At 36.3% G+C, this 16,516-nt stretch overlaps 1 protein-coding gene across 1 annotated transcript in view; it reads left to right on the plus strand.

Annotated features, from left to right (window-relative positions):
- EPB41L3 (erythrocyte membrane protein band 4.1 like 3) overlaps nt 1-16,516 on the plus strand; it is a 218,378-nt gene that overhangs the window by 40,336 nt on the left and 161,526 nt on the right.

Here is a 16,516-nt window from a genome sequence, read left to right on the forward strand (position 1 = left end):
TAACTTAACAACCACAGATTCCAGTCTGGCAAAATTGGAAAAACCCCAAAAGAACAAAAACTAAAATGTATCCTGCAGCTAGGCATGTTTATTTATTGTTCTTTTTCTTTTAAATTTCAGTTTCTGAGTCTTCTTTCTTGAAAAGTGTCAGATAATTCCTGAAGGGATGCAAAGATCATTATGTTAATTGGGGAGAAATTGCACCCTCCACTAAACAAGGCAGCCATTGACGGATACAGTAAGAGTTCCACAGCCCTGCAATCCAACTTTCTGAGTCATCCTTTCATGCTATACTTATTACTGTATTCAGTTTTTCATTCAAGTCAGTCTTCTTTGTGAAGTTGTATGGTTTGGGTTTTAATTTGCTACAGATTCTCACTTTGAGGCAGATGAAATAATTTGATACATTGAGATGTCTCCCCATTGATAATCACAAGTTATTTTCATGTATTTATTGGTTACAGTGATAAGACTCTTCCCTTTGCAAGAGGAAGAAGCATAAAAATTGCTCAGAGCAGTAAACTAACATTTACTGAACACCTACTATCTGCCATACTCTTTTTATCTTTCTGTTTGTTCTTTTCTTCATACCCTATTTTATTCCAGAAAGAATTCTGGAATAATTTTGTTGTAATCCTTACAACATGTAAGAGTTATGAATTTCTTTTTGCAGATAAGGGAGAGAAGGTTCAGAGAATTGAGTAACTTGGTAAAACTTTAAAATGACCCAAGTATTTAAGTTAAATTTTGTTGTCTCCCCAGTAAAAATCAGATGATCTGCTAACACCAAACTCAATGCCATGAAAACAACCAAATGTACCTTGTTTCATAAATTGAATGCTATCGGGTTATACTTGCTTCCTAAAGATACATTCTATGGCAGCACATCCTTGCAAGGAATTTTAGATTTGCTACAAACAGATCATAAGTGATCCTTAGGGATTGAATCTAGGATATAAAGGTCTGGTTTGGGGCCAGTTTTTCTGTGCTCTCATTTTCAGAGGCATTTTGGTAGAGAACCTGCATATGGGTGGCACAGTCCAGGTCGGAATCATGCTGGGTGAGCAAGTGTGGAATTTTCTAGTACCATGTATCTTAAAATGGTTACTATGAAAGTTTCAAAGGCATTTATCATCTGAAAAAAAAATGGCATAGCTCAATTCTAAGATCCCTGGTGATGCTGTGTCAATGTAATAATTCCTTTTTAGGGGGAGATTATTATCACATTAAATCCCAGAATCAATTTCCCATCCTGATTTCAGACATGTTGACATATTTGAAGAAAAGTACATGTTGGAAATGAGGAAATAAAGAGTTGCTTGTGGCATGTTTTCTGGAAGAAAATCTCCCCTTGTGGCCAACTGACTGAAGGTGATATACTGAAAACAAGAAAGGGAGGAAAACAATCAAAGACTGTTGATTTTGAAATGTGTTACTGGAGCGTGACTTACCTGTGATTTGAGTAAATGGGCTGTGACTGGGGCAGTGGGATCCTGAGTTAGATAGGCATGAAAATGATGATTCTGCCACTAAATCACTCAGCTTCTCCAGACTTTCCTTTTTGCTGTGGGTAGATGATCACGTGGTTCATAAGTGCCCCCCCCCAACCCCCAGCTGGAGTTGTGGCTCAGTGGTAGAGCACTTGCCTAGCAAGGGTGAGGCACTGGGTTCGATCCTCAGCACCATGTATAAATAAATTAATAAACTAAAGGTCTGTCAATATCTAAAAATATATTTTAAAAGAAGTTCTCCCACCAAAGTGGTTATTAAATGATGGGGTCATTAACAGGGCTATTGATTGATAGGGGAAACCACACCACATCTTGGAATCAAGGAGCTATGCTATTTTTCAGTTTAGTTCAGAACCTAGCTCAGTAGCTGGCTCCCGGATAGGGACTGTCATTGTGTTCTGCAGTGTTTATGTCACCGGTCAGTCTCAGTCACTTTGGCTGGGAGTTAAAATAGTATTCTAAAAAGTTGTCACATATTATTACTTCCCTGACTCATCTCCACACCTGCATCTCAGACATTTCAGAATCTTTTCAAGTTTCTCCCCTTTCTATTCATAGCATATAAGGGCTTTTCCCCATAGCATCTAAGGGCTGTCTCATTGCACAGCCCTTTTAGTTACCTTGAGGTCTTTGCTGCTCTGATTCCCTATCTGCAGTGGCTCCTGGGAGTGACTAGGGACTTCTCCCAGGCACCTTTATGGACCCTGCTTGACTCTAGCATCATGCCGGGTGCTGCCTACTGTGTGTGCCTTGGGATTCTCTGGGAAATGTTCTTATTTTGACTTGTGCTTTTGTTTGTCTCTTTGTTTAGTGTGTGTGTGTGTGTGTGTGTGTGTGTGTGTGTGTTACTGAGGATGGAACCCAGGGTCTCATGCATGCTAGGCAAACACTACCAATGAGCCACATCCCCAGCCTTGACTTGTACTTTTAAATTCATGGGACATTTACCTTTTTATAAGAAGTAAAATATTTAAAGTGAAAACCACCACTTAGGTTTTACTTCAGACTTGGACACAGATTATTTGTGTAGAATCAATAAACACACTTAGCGTCATAGAGCTCAGTTTCTTCCCTCCTAAAAGAGGGCTAGAATACCTCATTTCTTTGGTCCTATCTAGGACTGATATTCTGTTAAAATCCTTTGAACTCTTGTAAAAAATACCAAGTTTCATTTGTAGTATTTAGAAAACATGAGCTTTAGAATATCCTTAAACATACACTGTTTAGCATTTTAAAAGTAGACATCTGTTTAATGTTGGGAGAAATTAAATTGTAGACTCCAGATGTGCTTCAGCTCTCTGTAGGAATATGTATTTAAGTCACAGATCTCTAACCAGCCTTGAGGCAGCTGCCAAGTTTTGAGTCCAGCCCTGTGATCCCCACAATTCATTCCTTTACCTGTTTTCTCTTCGGTTTGAGATGAAAAATTTCGTGAAGTGGTTCTGGATCCGTTCCCTTCTGCCTCTCTCCTGTGTTTGGCAGATGTTCAGGATCCGTATCATATTACTGCCTCTCTGTGCATTTCCTTTATGTCTCAGGAGCAGAACTTAGTGATCATGGAGCCCCATGGCCTTGGGATTCATTTTGAGAGAAAACTCTGCTCTTTGAATTTGAAATCTCTAGGGGCTTTCTATAGAGACACCAGAAAACACATTTTTCTAGTTTGCTATAAAACTCAACATTCTAAAATTTTATTTTATCTTTTCTTTTTCTGACTCTTATGTGAAAGGTATGGGAGAAACCACAGCATTTTAATCTTTGGAAAATTTAATTTCTGTTTTGAAGACTGAGAGATGCATGATGGGATGTGGCAGAAATTCACCATGGAATGTGTATGTGTATACGCTGGGGAGGGGGATCCATTCATTTTTTTCCCTAGTGCTAACAATATTTGGTTCTTACATGTTTACATATTCAGGGCTGGGAGAGGTTTCAGGTTTTTCGTTTGTTTCTTTGCTTTTCTACGTCCCATTTCCAACTCTTAACTGTCTCACTTATTTACATCAGCAGAAAATGTTGAAAATGGCAACCTATTTACCTTTATTCTCTAGACTCCTTAGCCTCTTAAACTCAATTTGAGAGGATGTTCCTACAACTGATTTTAAACCTGCTGGAGAATTTTTTATTGTTTTATAATCGGTGCATGTTAATTGTACAGATTAACATGGTTCATTGTGGCATATTCAGATACACACACACAAAAAATGAATTAGATCAATTTCACTCCCCAATCCCCCCATTCTTACCTCCCTCCTCAATGGTCTTCCTTCTAGTCTCTTTGAGTTCCCCTTTTATTCCCTCTAGCTTCCGTGTATGAGAGAAAACATGATACTTTTCTATGTGTGACTTATTTTTTGAAACATTATGATCTGTGGTTTCATCCACTTTCCTGTAAATGACATAATTTTGTTCTTCTTTATTTGCTGAGTAAAACTCCACTGTGTGTATAGACCACATTTTGTTTTATTTATTCATCTGTTGGTGGGGTACCTATGCTGGTTCCAAAACTTGACTATTGTGAATTATGCTGTAATAAATATGAATGTTCATGTATCTCTAAAGTATGCTGATTTTAATTCTTTTGGATGAGGACCAAGGAGTAGAAGAGCTGGATCATATGGTAGTCCTATTTTTAGCCTTTTGAGGAACAATTTACATTCATACCCACAGTGTCTAAGAGTTCCTTTCCCCCACAGCCTCACCAACATTTGTTATGTGTAATCTTAATGACTGTCCTTCTAACTTCAGTGATGGAAGCTCAGTATAGTTTTGATTTGCATTTCTCTGATAACAAAAGAGTGAATGAATCATTTTTTATATAATTGTTGATTGTATTTTCTCCTTTGAGCAGTATCTGTTTAGTTTACTTGCCCATTTATTTTGGGAGTTATTTGGCTTTTTAGTTTTGAAGTTTTTAGTTCTTTCTATATTCTGGATGTTAGTCCTCTGTTGGAACAGTAGCTGGCAAAGATTTTTTTCCTCCCATTTTGTAGGCTCTCTTCGCTGTGTGGTTCTCTTTGCTGTACAGAAGTGTGGCTTTTTGTTTTTAATTTGATGCCATCCCACTTATTGACCATTACTCTTATTTCCTGAGCTATATAGTTCCTATATAGGAAGTCTTTTCTTATACCTCTATGCTGAAGCCTCTCATAACTTTTGTCAAGTTTCTAATCTTAGACTTAGGTCTTTGTCCCATTTTGAGTTGACTTTTGTATAGGGTGAGACATAGGGATCTAGTTTCATTTTTCAACATTTGGATGACCAGTTTCTCCAGCACTGTTTGTTAAAGAGGATGTCTTTTTGCTTCAATATATATTTTTGGCACCTTTGTCAATAATCAATAATAGCTGTGTGGGTCTTTTGTTTGTTTGTTTGTTTATTTGCTTGTCATCTATTCCATTGCATTGGTCTGCATGTAAATATACATTCATATGCAGATCTATATAAATATATTCTTAGACACAAACTTGTATATATAGACACACTTCTGTTTTTATATCAGTACCATGCTGTTTTTGTTACTATGACTCTGTAGTGTAATTTGAAATCAGGTATTTGATGTCTCTATCAATGTTCTTTTTGCTCAGGAACACTTTGGCTATTCTTTATTTTTGGTAGAACTTCATATTGGATATATTTACTCTAAGGATAAACCAAAGTTAAAAATCTCAGAACAATAACACCAAAAACAACAAAAGGATAACAAATGTTACATTTAGCAAAACTAGACTTTGTATAAGTAATGATGATAGTCTTAATTTTAAGATGATAGCTACCATTTGTTAAACAGTCATTATACTATAGATGCCAGCCACCATATGTTAATAAACATGAAGAGGCTTGGTTTTTTTTTTTTTTTTTAACAAAAGTAGAAAGATCTGATTTCAAATGTTGGCTCTTTAGCTTTCTCCAAATCTATTTTTTGTGGCCACTTACAGGTATGGCACTCATCCTTCAAAGAAGAGGAAACAGCTTTAACCAGAGTGCTCATGGCCCCTGATATGAAAGACAGGTTATGCTGTCCCTGATATGGGGGACAGGCCATGCTGAAGCGTGTACTGCTGATGCAAGCAGAGGTTATGAGAAAGAGTCCATGAATGGATTGGCACTTTAAAGGAGAATTGCTTCTCACATGGAAAACTCCATGTAATAAGTGCAGGAGGAAGTTGAAGTAGGAAGTTTTAACAACAGTTAAAGTATCTCCTGAGCAATGAAAAACCTAAGCTTTTGCGTGTGTGCATGTAGTTTCTGCACATAGATGTGCGTGAGTACATCTAAACATATATGTTTGTGTACATTTATACATATATATATGTGTGAGTACATATGTCTTTGAATGTGTATATATATGTGTGTATGAATGGGTTTCTATACATATGTGTATATAAATGGGTATCAATTCTTATGTATGTATATGTCTGTCTATACAAGTTTGTGTACAAGTATGTAACTATATAGATCTGCATATGAATGTATATTTACATATGTATGTCTACACATGCACATGAGTGTTTACATATATGTGCATGAGTGCGTATACAGGTGGGAGGGTGTGCATCTGTGTAATATGTGCTTTATATATATATGTGTGTGTGTGTACATATATACCTGTGTGTCTACTCTTTTATGGATATTTATATACATAGAAGTGTACAAATGTGTAAGTTTGAGTGTGCACCTCTACATATGTGTACTTGTACATTCATGTATATGTGTGTGCATCTATACATGTGTGTCTATATGCATATGTAGATTTGTAGCTACACATTTTCATGTATCTATACATATGAGTATATATGTGTATATCTATACATGTATATGTATCTATATAAGAATTGTGTTTCTATATTTATGTGTGTGGTATTTTAGATGTTAAGAGCATGGACAATGGTGCAGAAGAAAGTGGGATGAAGACTCTCCCATCTTTCATCATAATTGTATGACCTGGGGGAAATGCCTTACCTCGTTTATCTTTCCATCCCCTTATCTTTAAATTGGGAATAATAATAGTCCATGCCTCATAGGTTGGAGTGAAGGTCATGTTTTAAAGTTTTGATAAACCTTTGGCTTATAAGCAAATAAAAATATTAATCATAATAATCATGACATCTTTATCATCATCTCTAATCCTCACATCCTAAGGAAATTGAGGCTGGGAGACTGAATGACATTGGTAGTACATGGTGGGACCATGACCCCAGGACCTAGACCGGTCTTCTTATTGCCTCAAAGATCTGCTAGTCTAGTCATATCTTTCCTGCCTTTTGACACTATTTGGGAAAAATAATTTTTCCATTCTGCCTGGGACCCACAGGCAGGGTATGCAGGTGAAAAGCCTACCAAGCCAAGCTGGTTAGAATTTTAGTTCAACTTTAAATTTGCCTGAAGCACCAATATCTTAATGTAAATTTAAATGTCACTCTAAAGAGGAGTGATGCCCTGAGTGGGTGGGACCAGTGTGTGCTGTCTTGTATCTCTAGTCGAGAAAGGAGTGGCTTCTGCCTGGAGGACCCTGGGGTTTGGAGTCTGCCCACCTGAATTTGAGTCCTAAAAGCATCATTCTATAATCTGGGCCAGAATTTTGCTTATTCGTTGTTTTGTCTTGCTTCTTTGAGTGTTTTTAGAACCTTTTATATATAAAATTGGATTGCTTGTAATCTTTGGCTAATGACACATTTCATCAGTTACCTCTTTATTTTTTATTTCATTATTAAACACTATGTAATGTAATAAGTACCTGCAAAACCAGATCCAAAACAAAAGCCAGGGTTTTGACAATAAATAATTCACCTATAACCTTGATCTAACCAATTTGGCTATTTCCTCACCTCCTCCAGACTCTATTTGACATACGCCAACATCCTGAGTACCATGTTTGTTATTTTTTATTTTCTGTTTAATGCAATCTTCTACATTTATATGCATTCTGCAAAGAAAAATTTTAAATTTTAACTGTTTTTAACTTTAAAAAGATGTCCTGCTATACATAATCCTTTGAAACGAACTTTTTATTGCAAAGTTTTGTCTGCAATGTGGTAGTATATTCATTTTATTCTAATTTATACTCTCCCTTGTTGATGAGCATTTGGGTGTTTCCATAATTGTGCTGTTGTGGAGAAATCTATTTTAGCATTGTTGAACATGACCAAAACTCCTTATGCACATGTGTAAGAACTTCTCTTGGATCAAGTAGAATTTCCAGGGATCATGGGGCATGTGAATGTTCATCGTTAAGAGATAGGACCAAATTGTTAGGTTGCCTCTATTTTTCATTATCATTAGAATATGGACCTACTTTCTATCCAACACTTGGTATTGTTAGACTTCTTTTTTTCTTTTTCTTTGCTATTGAATAGGTATAAAATTGAGGCATTAATTTACACTACAACATTCATTATGGACCAAGAGATTTTAATTTACATTTCTCTTACTGTCAACTATGCTGAATGTCTCTTCTCATGCTTATGGGCATTATGTACTTTCTCTGACATGAAATGTCTGTTTATATCTTTTGATTATTTGGTTGTGATTTTCACATTGGTTTGTTGGAGATGTGGGGCCAGTTACTCGTTCATTTTGAGATCCTTTTTGCATCTGTAAAAAACAGTGATGATAATATAAGGGTCGTGGGCTTGATTTAGTATTCAGTATTAAATTAGCATTTACACATGGTACTGTAAATACTAACATATAGCATAATGGACAATCAGAAAAGATTTCTTCTCATCCCCTGCTGGGCCTTGCCAACTCTGGAGCCTCCTATCAACTGCTTTGGTTAGACATTTGCCTCATTTGCTTAAGGGAGATTCTCAGCCTGTGTGACTAATATTGTCCTACAAGTATTATTGTACTTTAGGGAATAAAGTAAGTTAAATGAACTCAGATTCTCTTGGAGAAATGAGAAAAGAAAGATGAGAAAAGAAAGTAGAAAGGAAAAGATTCCATAGAGTCCTTGGCAAAATAAAGAAGGAAAAATCAGTATAATCATTCTGCTGATTTTAAGATCCCATCTATAGATATTTGATTGTGTATCAATGTGACAATTGGGAAAATGAAGGACTTCTTATAAATAAAAACTGAAAACTTGATATCAAGCAAAAGATTCTGTGCTGATTTCTGGAAGCCAAGGGATCATAGGTTGTCCTGTGACATTGTGGATTTTCTGTTTCTCTGCTGCTGGGATCTCCTTCCACAGCACTTTGGAGAAAGCTGCATAGTCATGCGGAGAAGCTACCCTGGGAACCAGGAAAGATCTTAGAGGAACCTGAAGGACACCATAAAATGCCGTGCAGTTATCGCTGCCTGCTCCTGGCTTGATATTTGAGTGTTGAATTCAAGGAAAAGAATCTAGATGGCATAGTAAAACAATTGCTTTTTCCACCCCGGATCTTTCTGTGCTTCACTGAGAATATTCCTGGAGGAGCAGGAGCTGGAGTGTCAATGCTACAGTAACTCTCAAAGTGCTGCACTGCAGCATGCCTTCTCTCATCTGTCTTTATCTGTGTTCAAAGTCCCTCTTAGGATTTGGAGGTAACATTTTTCTATTGCTAACATTAATGCATACCATGAGAAATGACAGTTGTTTGTGATTTAAACTCTGTATTTGGTAAACATTTAAACAAATCCACATGTAAATTTAGCCTGGGAAAAATGGAAATTATTTTTTAGTGCATGGTGCTTCTTATAATGTGTGTTCATTCATGACTGTGCTTTGCTAACTGTCCTCTGGTTTGAAAGCTGTGCTTTTCAATTTTTAGTAGGAAAATCTGGAAATGGAAACAGATGGGGTTTAACTACAATGTCATTTTACCTTCTCTTTTGTCCTTCTTAGTACAAGCCAGTCTGACCCATCTGTCAGAAAGTCTTTGCTTGTAGGGACACATGCTTGAAGAGTTTGGAAACAGCTTTTAGTTGTGATGGCAACTTGGATTTAGGAAGCAGTTAAAAGAGTTTAAATGCTCTCCAAAGACAGGAATGCTGTAGACTTAGGCTTTCACAATTCACAAGTTGTAATTCATTTTCCTTTAGACCAAGAATTATATAGATGTAATTCTTATGAATTCATAGTCAAATAGAATTTAATTTTATTTTGTAAATAAGTATAAAAACAACTGGTAATTTAATTTCAATGAAATTACCTGAACATCAAAGAAATGGGCCTACCCAGAAGCCCAGCTCACCTATTTTGGGCTGGAGAGTCTTAAGTCTGGGTCCCTCAGTGGATTTGTTGTCTTCTGTTGATCCTTGCAAAAAATGAATTTCAACAATGATTGGTATTAGAAATGGCTGATGAACAAGGTCATGAATAGAAGCAGCAAAAATTCAGAGAGGCACCTCAGTAAATCCTTCCCTTGGTGAAACCTTTTAAACTTTATACATGTTTAACAAAGTGAGTTCTGAACGCACATCTCAGAAGAGGCTACTTCCTATCTGTGCCATCTGCTTCATCCTAAGGGACATGGGGCAGTAACTGGCCAGGGACCAAACCCCTTTCTCACCACCTACCAGTTGCTGATATCTCTTAATTCCTTTCTGACTGTAACTTTCAAAAACAATATTATCTTTTGGAAGAAGTATCTTAGGGTAGAATATTTGTGCAGCACATTCTATTTTTCCTTAAATATCTAATTCTGAAATATTGATTACATTTTTCAATGAATTCAGAAATTTTTACAGAACTATATAAGAACAACTTTCCATACTGGAAGTTATGCAGAAAATGGGCCTCTCCTTTAGGAGATGCATAGCTTTGAAATCATCTCTGATACAATGTTCCTTTCAGAAACAAATCAGTAAGAAACTACCAAAACATCAAAATCTGGTTCCTGAATGTTAGTTAGCCCTGTAGTTTTAGTCACATTTTATAGGTAAGGATAGTAAGACCTAACAAGGTCATGAATTGTTCAGAATTAAACAGCAAATGGCAGGACAAACAGAAGAACCAAGGACAGAAACCAGGCCTTTTGGCTTAGAACTTTGACTCACAAAGTGCTATTTCCTGCTGCACCAACAGTGATGTAAATGAAGTAGTGAGCGCACTTTGGTGTCTAGTGGAAACACTTGGGGAAGTAATGGCCAGAGCAGGTTGTGAAAAGCTTTAGAGTTAGCGACACTAGAAATGATGTTAAGCCATAGACCTGCGGCTGAGGGTCCCAGGTGCAGGGTTTGCTAGGAGGACTCACCATAGAGTCATACTCACGGGAGGATTTGTTGCACCACAGTCTACAAAGCAAAGGAAAAAGACTCATGGAAAGGTCTCAGGGAAACCAGGTGCCAGCATCCAAGAGTCCCCTCCTGGCTCAGTCAGGCAGAGCAGGCTTGGTTCTCCAGCAGAAACTGTGACAATGTGTGTGCAATATTGAGAAGTTCATTAGAGATTTGAGGCCCAGGGTTTTTTATAGGGATCTGGTGATGGAGGCAGCCTCCAACTATTGGGTATTGAAATTCCAGACTTGGAAAGCAGGAGCTCACGATAGGCACAGTGTTTAGGATGGGAAGGGAAAGTGCTCTGAGTTCTAGAAATACTGATTCTGAGAGGACAGGGGAAGTAAAGTTATTTGTGTATCTATAAAATAGATATTTATAGATATTTGTAACATCTGTTATTTCTAATATATATATATATCTGTTATTTCTAATATATATTCCTTCCTATATATAAGAAATAATTGGATTTCCCTGATATATAGATAATATACTTATTGATCTTTAAAACATATATAAGAATTATCTTGACTCCTCCTGTCATATTTATGAATATATATATAACATATAAAAACATATGTCTCCCTATATAAGCCTGATTCTAATATGAAGTTCATGTCCATGGTACATCTCTTGTGCCATGATTAGAGAGTTAGAATAAATCACATAATTGGAAAAGTAGTATTAAGATGGAAATTTGACCTTGAGTTAACTGTTAAGGATACTGTTAACAGAAATAATTTTAAAATGAAAATATTATCAACATTATTAAAGTATCTATATATATTAGGTAATTCTTTTCCAAAAGTCCTGAATTAACTTTGTAGTTTACTCACCACTAACTGAAATTAGGTAATTCTTAATTTTTATAACCTTGTACTGACTTAAAAAAAAGGAGAGAGCACAAGTAGCTATTTTTTCTTATTTGTAAGAATAATGAGAATATTATTATTATTATTTATAATGATGATTCTCTAGAGGTTTGTTTTTTGCATGCAATGAGAGTCCTGAAGGGTATAGATTTAGGAAAAAATATATAGGAAATAGATTATGGGGGGTAATGGGAAATTTTGAGATGCCTACTAGACTTTGAACCAAAGCATGAAAAGAATTTGTGTACACAGTATTCTAAATAACCTAATATAAAACTCCTCCCTCTGATGAGCTACACCATATGGGGAAATTTCAGCTACTTATCCATATCATAACTTTAGCCATAGCAGTTTCTAAGAATCCATATCTCTAGTTGTTTTTCCTCCTTATTATAATTAAACTCAATATTCAAGTCCTATTTATTGGAGTTATATGACTGCCTTTGATTGGCAATATCACCATTTTACTTAGCTAAAGAAATTTTTCAGTATTGCTCCTGTGTTTTGTTTCTTAATAAATCTGTTCTCTTGCACAGGTGGAAGGTAGAGTAACAGGTTTGGGATAATTTTTAGAATTGCATATACGCATGGCCAACTGGCAGCATAGTTGTTTTGAAATACTATTACCAAAACTACTTCATCAATATGTACTGTAGAGATGACATTCTCTTGTTATACAAATTGGATATGTCGGGATCTTAAATGTCACCTTTGGATTTATGTAAGAAGTTCCCATGTTTCTTTGGAAATGATACTGTAACCACAGAAATTCCTTTCTTCTTTGTTGTCAAAGAGTGAAATTTCCTCTTTCCCCTTTCCTCCTGGCCCCCACCAATGCCTGTTACTTCTCTCACCATCTCCTCTGATACTTGAACTCGGAGCAGCAGTAAGTGGGACGATGGTGGGTGGTGGCCTTTGTTCCACTTGGATTCATAAAACGAAAGGAAAAATAAGAGAAATCTCTTCTTTCTCTTCTATGAGACTATTTTATTAATTTTTAAAATTCCTATTTTGCATTGTTTTAAAGCACACTTTTGAGGTAGGCATTCAAGCTTCCCGGTAGAATAAATGGTCCAGAAAGCCATGGTTAACAGAAAATAAAGGAAGAGAAAAAAAAGTCAAGGAAAAATAAGTATGATAAATGCATACTTGAATTTCTTGTATGATTGATAGAGGTATACTGCAAATTTGGCTGCCTGGGTTCCTAACTGTGAGAGTGAAGAGAAAAACAAAGATTTGAAATATCTGTAACATAAAAAGCCAAGTGTTTCTAATACTAAATCCTAAAAGGAGTTTCATCTGTGGCTATTCTTACAGGGCAGCATAAGGGACCATAAGGCTAACAGCATCCTTTTATAGGCAGGGCCTGGTGAGGTTCATGTTATTGGTTGTGACATCAGTTTATGCTACTTAGATAATGCACACACTTCAGTACACGCAGTTCTCAAAGAGCTGATGACTCCAAGTACCCAGGTCTGTGCAAGATTTAAAAGTAGAAAATTAAAAAGAACAGGTGGATCCCCACGTCTTTAGGCAATTTCATTCATGGATATATTTTCCCAACAATTTGTTTGTTTATTTTACCTGGAATTAAACCCAGGAGTGCTTAACCACTGAGCCACATCTCCATCCCTTTTTATTTTTTTATTTTGAGACAGGGTCTGTTTGAATCAGCTTTTTCACTACTGTGACTATAAGAGCTGACAAGAACAATTTTAGAGGAGGAAAATTTATTTAGGAACTCACAGTTTTAAAGATATCAGTCCATAGATACCTGGCTCCATAAAGCATCATGATAGAGATTGTGAAGTGGCTCACATGATGATCAGAAAGCAGAGAGAGATAGAGATAGAGATAGAGATAGAGATAAAGAGAGGGAGAGAGAGAGAGAGAGAGAGAGAGAGAGAGAGAGAGAGAGAGAGAGAGAGAGAGAGACACTCCACTTGCCAGATACAAAATATATACTCCAAAGTCATGCTCCCAATGACCTACCTAGCTACACCCTACCTGTCTTCAGTTATCAATCAGTTAATCCCATCAAGGGATTAATGCACTGATTGGGTTAAGTTTCTCATAACCAATCATTTATCCTCTAAACCATCTTACATTGTCTCACATGTGAACTTTTGGGGGACACCTCATATTCAAACTGTAACAGTCTCACTAAATTGCATCGGGCCTCGCTAAGTTGTTGAGGCTTGCCTTGAACTTGTGATCCTCATGCCTCAGTCCCCTGAGTGGCTGGGATTACAGATATGCTTTTATGTGCCCATCCCAACTGTTTTGTTTTGTTTTAATTTTATGAAAGATTTTCATTTTATTTATTTATTTTTAACATCTTAATTTTATTTTAAAAACTCAAATGGGATTTTGATAAGAATTATCATAGGGTCTCATTGGTAGTCTTAGGCTAGAACATGGAATGCAATGTTGCCAAAGCATTTGGGAATGGAGAAAGGGTGGAGTTATTTCTCTGATGAAGTTTAGGAACACATCTATGAATGGCTGACAGCTGTTGCTTCACTCAGAGATGAAATGAAGGATGATCAACTAGCAGTGATTAAAAAAAACAAAAAACAAAAAAAAACTCCCTCCAGAAATAATTGTGGATCCATTTTAAAGCAACATGGAAAGTGATTCTAACTCAGGTTGCCATAATTTTATACCAGTAATTTGGAAAAGTTAAACATTTGGGCCAAGACGCGTGGAACAGCCCTTAGAAATGAAATGTCATTAAACCCTATTGTGTTATACCACTGGAAAAGAAGTCTTAAGATGTATCATGCTGAAATGCAATTAACTCCCCATGAGCAATGAATCCTTAGGAGCCTGGCATTTGGTACAGAACAGTCTGAAAACAACACAACAAAACAAAAGTCTCCAGAGACAATGTTAAATTTTGATCATGTCCCTTCCCATTTCAAAATAAAGACAAGACTTGTGGAATTTTTTGCTTTCCTTTTTCTAAAGAATAATGTTCTAATACACAGAAATATATATTTGAGAATGGAATTTGATTCAACATTGACTAATGGTTCAAAGTGAGAATGTGTAGTGACAGTGTTTGTTCTGATACTCCTTGGAATGCTTTCAAGTGTGTTCACAACTACTTTTCGCACAGTACATGACTACAGAATGCCAGAAGTTTTTCACTTTAACCTTCAAAGTATGCCAGTGTAATAGAGAAGTCCATTTCAAAGCAATGCATATAATTACAATTCCCCATGTGTAGTGGTCTCATATTCAGACAGAAAAAAAAATGTCTCTGAAATCTTGGCATTTGATAAGAAAAAAATACAGGCAGTTAATACAATGAAACCTATTTTATTTTGAAGATTACAAAGTTAGATGGAAAATGCTGATAAGGGCTTGCTTTCCATAATGACTTTAGTCTGCTCCTTGACCTCTGACATCTCTTGCTACATCTCTGTTGCCAGGCAACAGCAGAGAAATAAAACCTGTGTGAGTAATGGAAGTTCCCAACCTAAGAATGGGCTGTATTCTAGAAGCTTAGTAAGCCAGTTTTTAAAGATTTTTTAAATCATTTCCTCATGTTAAAAAAATATTATAAATGGTAGTTCAGTACCCAAGTCAGCCATTATAAGCCTATTTAACTCATCATTCTTTGGAAGTGTTGAAAAGCAGCACCTTTCCTATCTGGAATAACTTGATGATTATCTTATTCAAAATGCCAGATTCTAGAGAATAAGAAATGCCACTGAATAGGATAAATAGATATTACAAAATCCTTCTATTAAAGTATGTCCTTCCTGGTCATAGGAAAACTTAAATGATGCCACAGCTTGCATATTCTTATTCTAAATGTAATTTTTAGCAAGTTTCAATATTGGATTTGAAGGATGAGAAAAAGTGATAAAAGGAGCACACTGACAGATTAAGAAATAATCACTAACAGTCTGTAGGCAGGAGAGGACACAGAAAACCTTGGACAGCTCACATATCTCTATTGCCTTTTGCAGAAAGGGAGAAAGTTCCTTCCACCTGCAGACATCTTGAGAGCATCATCATATTGCTCCTCCTCATAAAAATTGTAATCATCCCATCATCAACAAAATGATGCTTCTTTTAAAGACTCACAGGCTTGCATCCTTGGAAGCTTGCACCAAAGATGGTTAACATTTAAAAGCAAACAGCATTGATTGCAAATTTGAAAGGGACTTGAATTCAGCTCTAAGCAAAGTTCAGCTAGCCAGAGGAACAAAAACCCGAGTCCTATAAAACTTAAGTTTACTACAAAAGTTCAATTTAATGATTCTGTACTTCATGTGATATTGCCGTAGAGAAATATTTTATGAATTTCAACTAGGGATGCCAGATAAACATCCCCCCACTTAGAGGCATTGAAAGCTATGGAAATCTGCCTGCTTTTAGGAAATGCAGAGAAAAGATGTTTTCACCCCGTAGGAGAGAAATACACGTCCCTAGGTCAGTCACCAGGGCGCCATGGCTAGTGGTAAAACTGATTTGCCCCTAAAGAGGTCAAGAAGGTACACAACTTCCTCTCCCTCCCTCTGATCCCTCAGGTGCCTATTCATGTGGGCTGCTTATTCACAATGAGGGATATCTCTAAATAGGGGAACTGTTTTATATATTATGCCTCAGCAACATTTTAGTCTAATTGTTCATGAACCCTGCAGACTCCTAATTACTGTTTTGGTCATGCACACAGCAATGACAGTAATTCCAAATTAAAAGGTGAATGATTGGTATTAAGTATTAAATTAACCTTATATGATAAGTACAAATACTTACTAAAAAATCCAGAGGCAGCTGAATATCTCTTTAAGATGGAAACATCGTCCTTAAAATGTTCTGTTTACCAAGAGGGAGGCTGCTGTTATTGTTTGGTTTCATTATTTCTTCTTTTGGATTGCCTCCATATCTGAAGGACAAATCTTGAGTGTATCT

This window comes from Sciurus vulgaris (genome assembly GCF_902686455.1).
Source record: "Sciurus vulgaris genome assembly, chromosome: 13".
Lineage (NCBI taxonomy): Eukaryota > Metazoa > Chordata > Mammalia > Rodentia > Sciuridae > Sciurus > Sciurus vulgaris.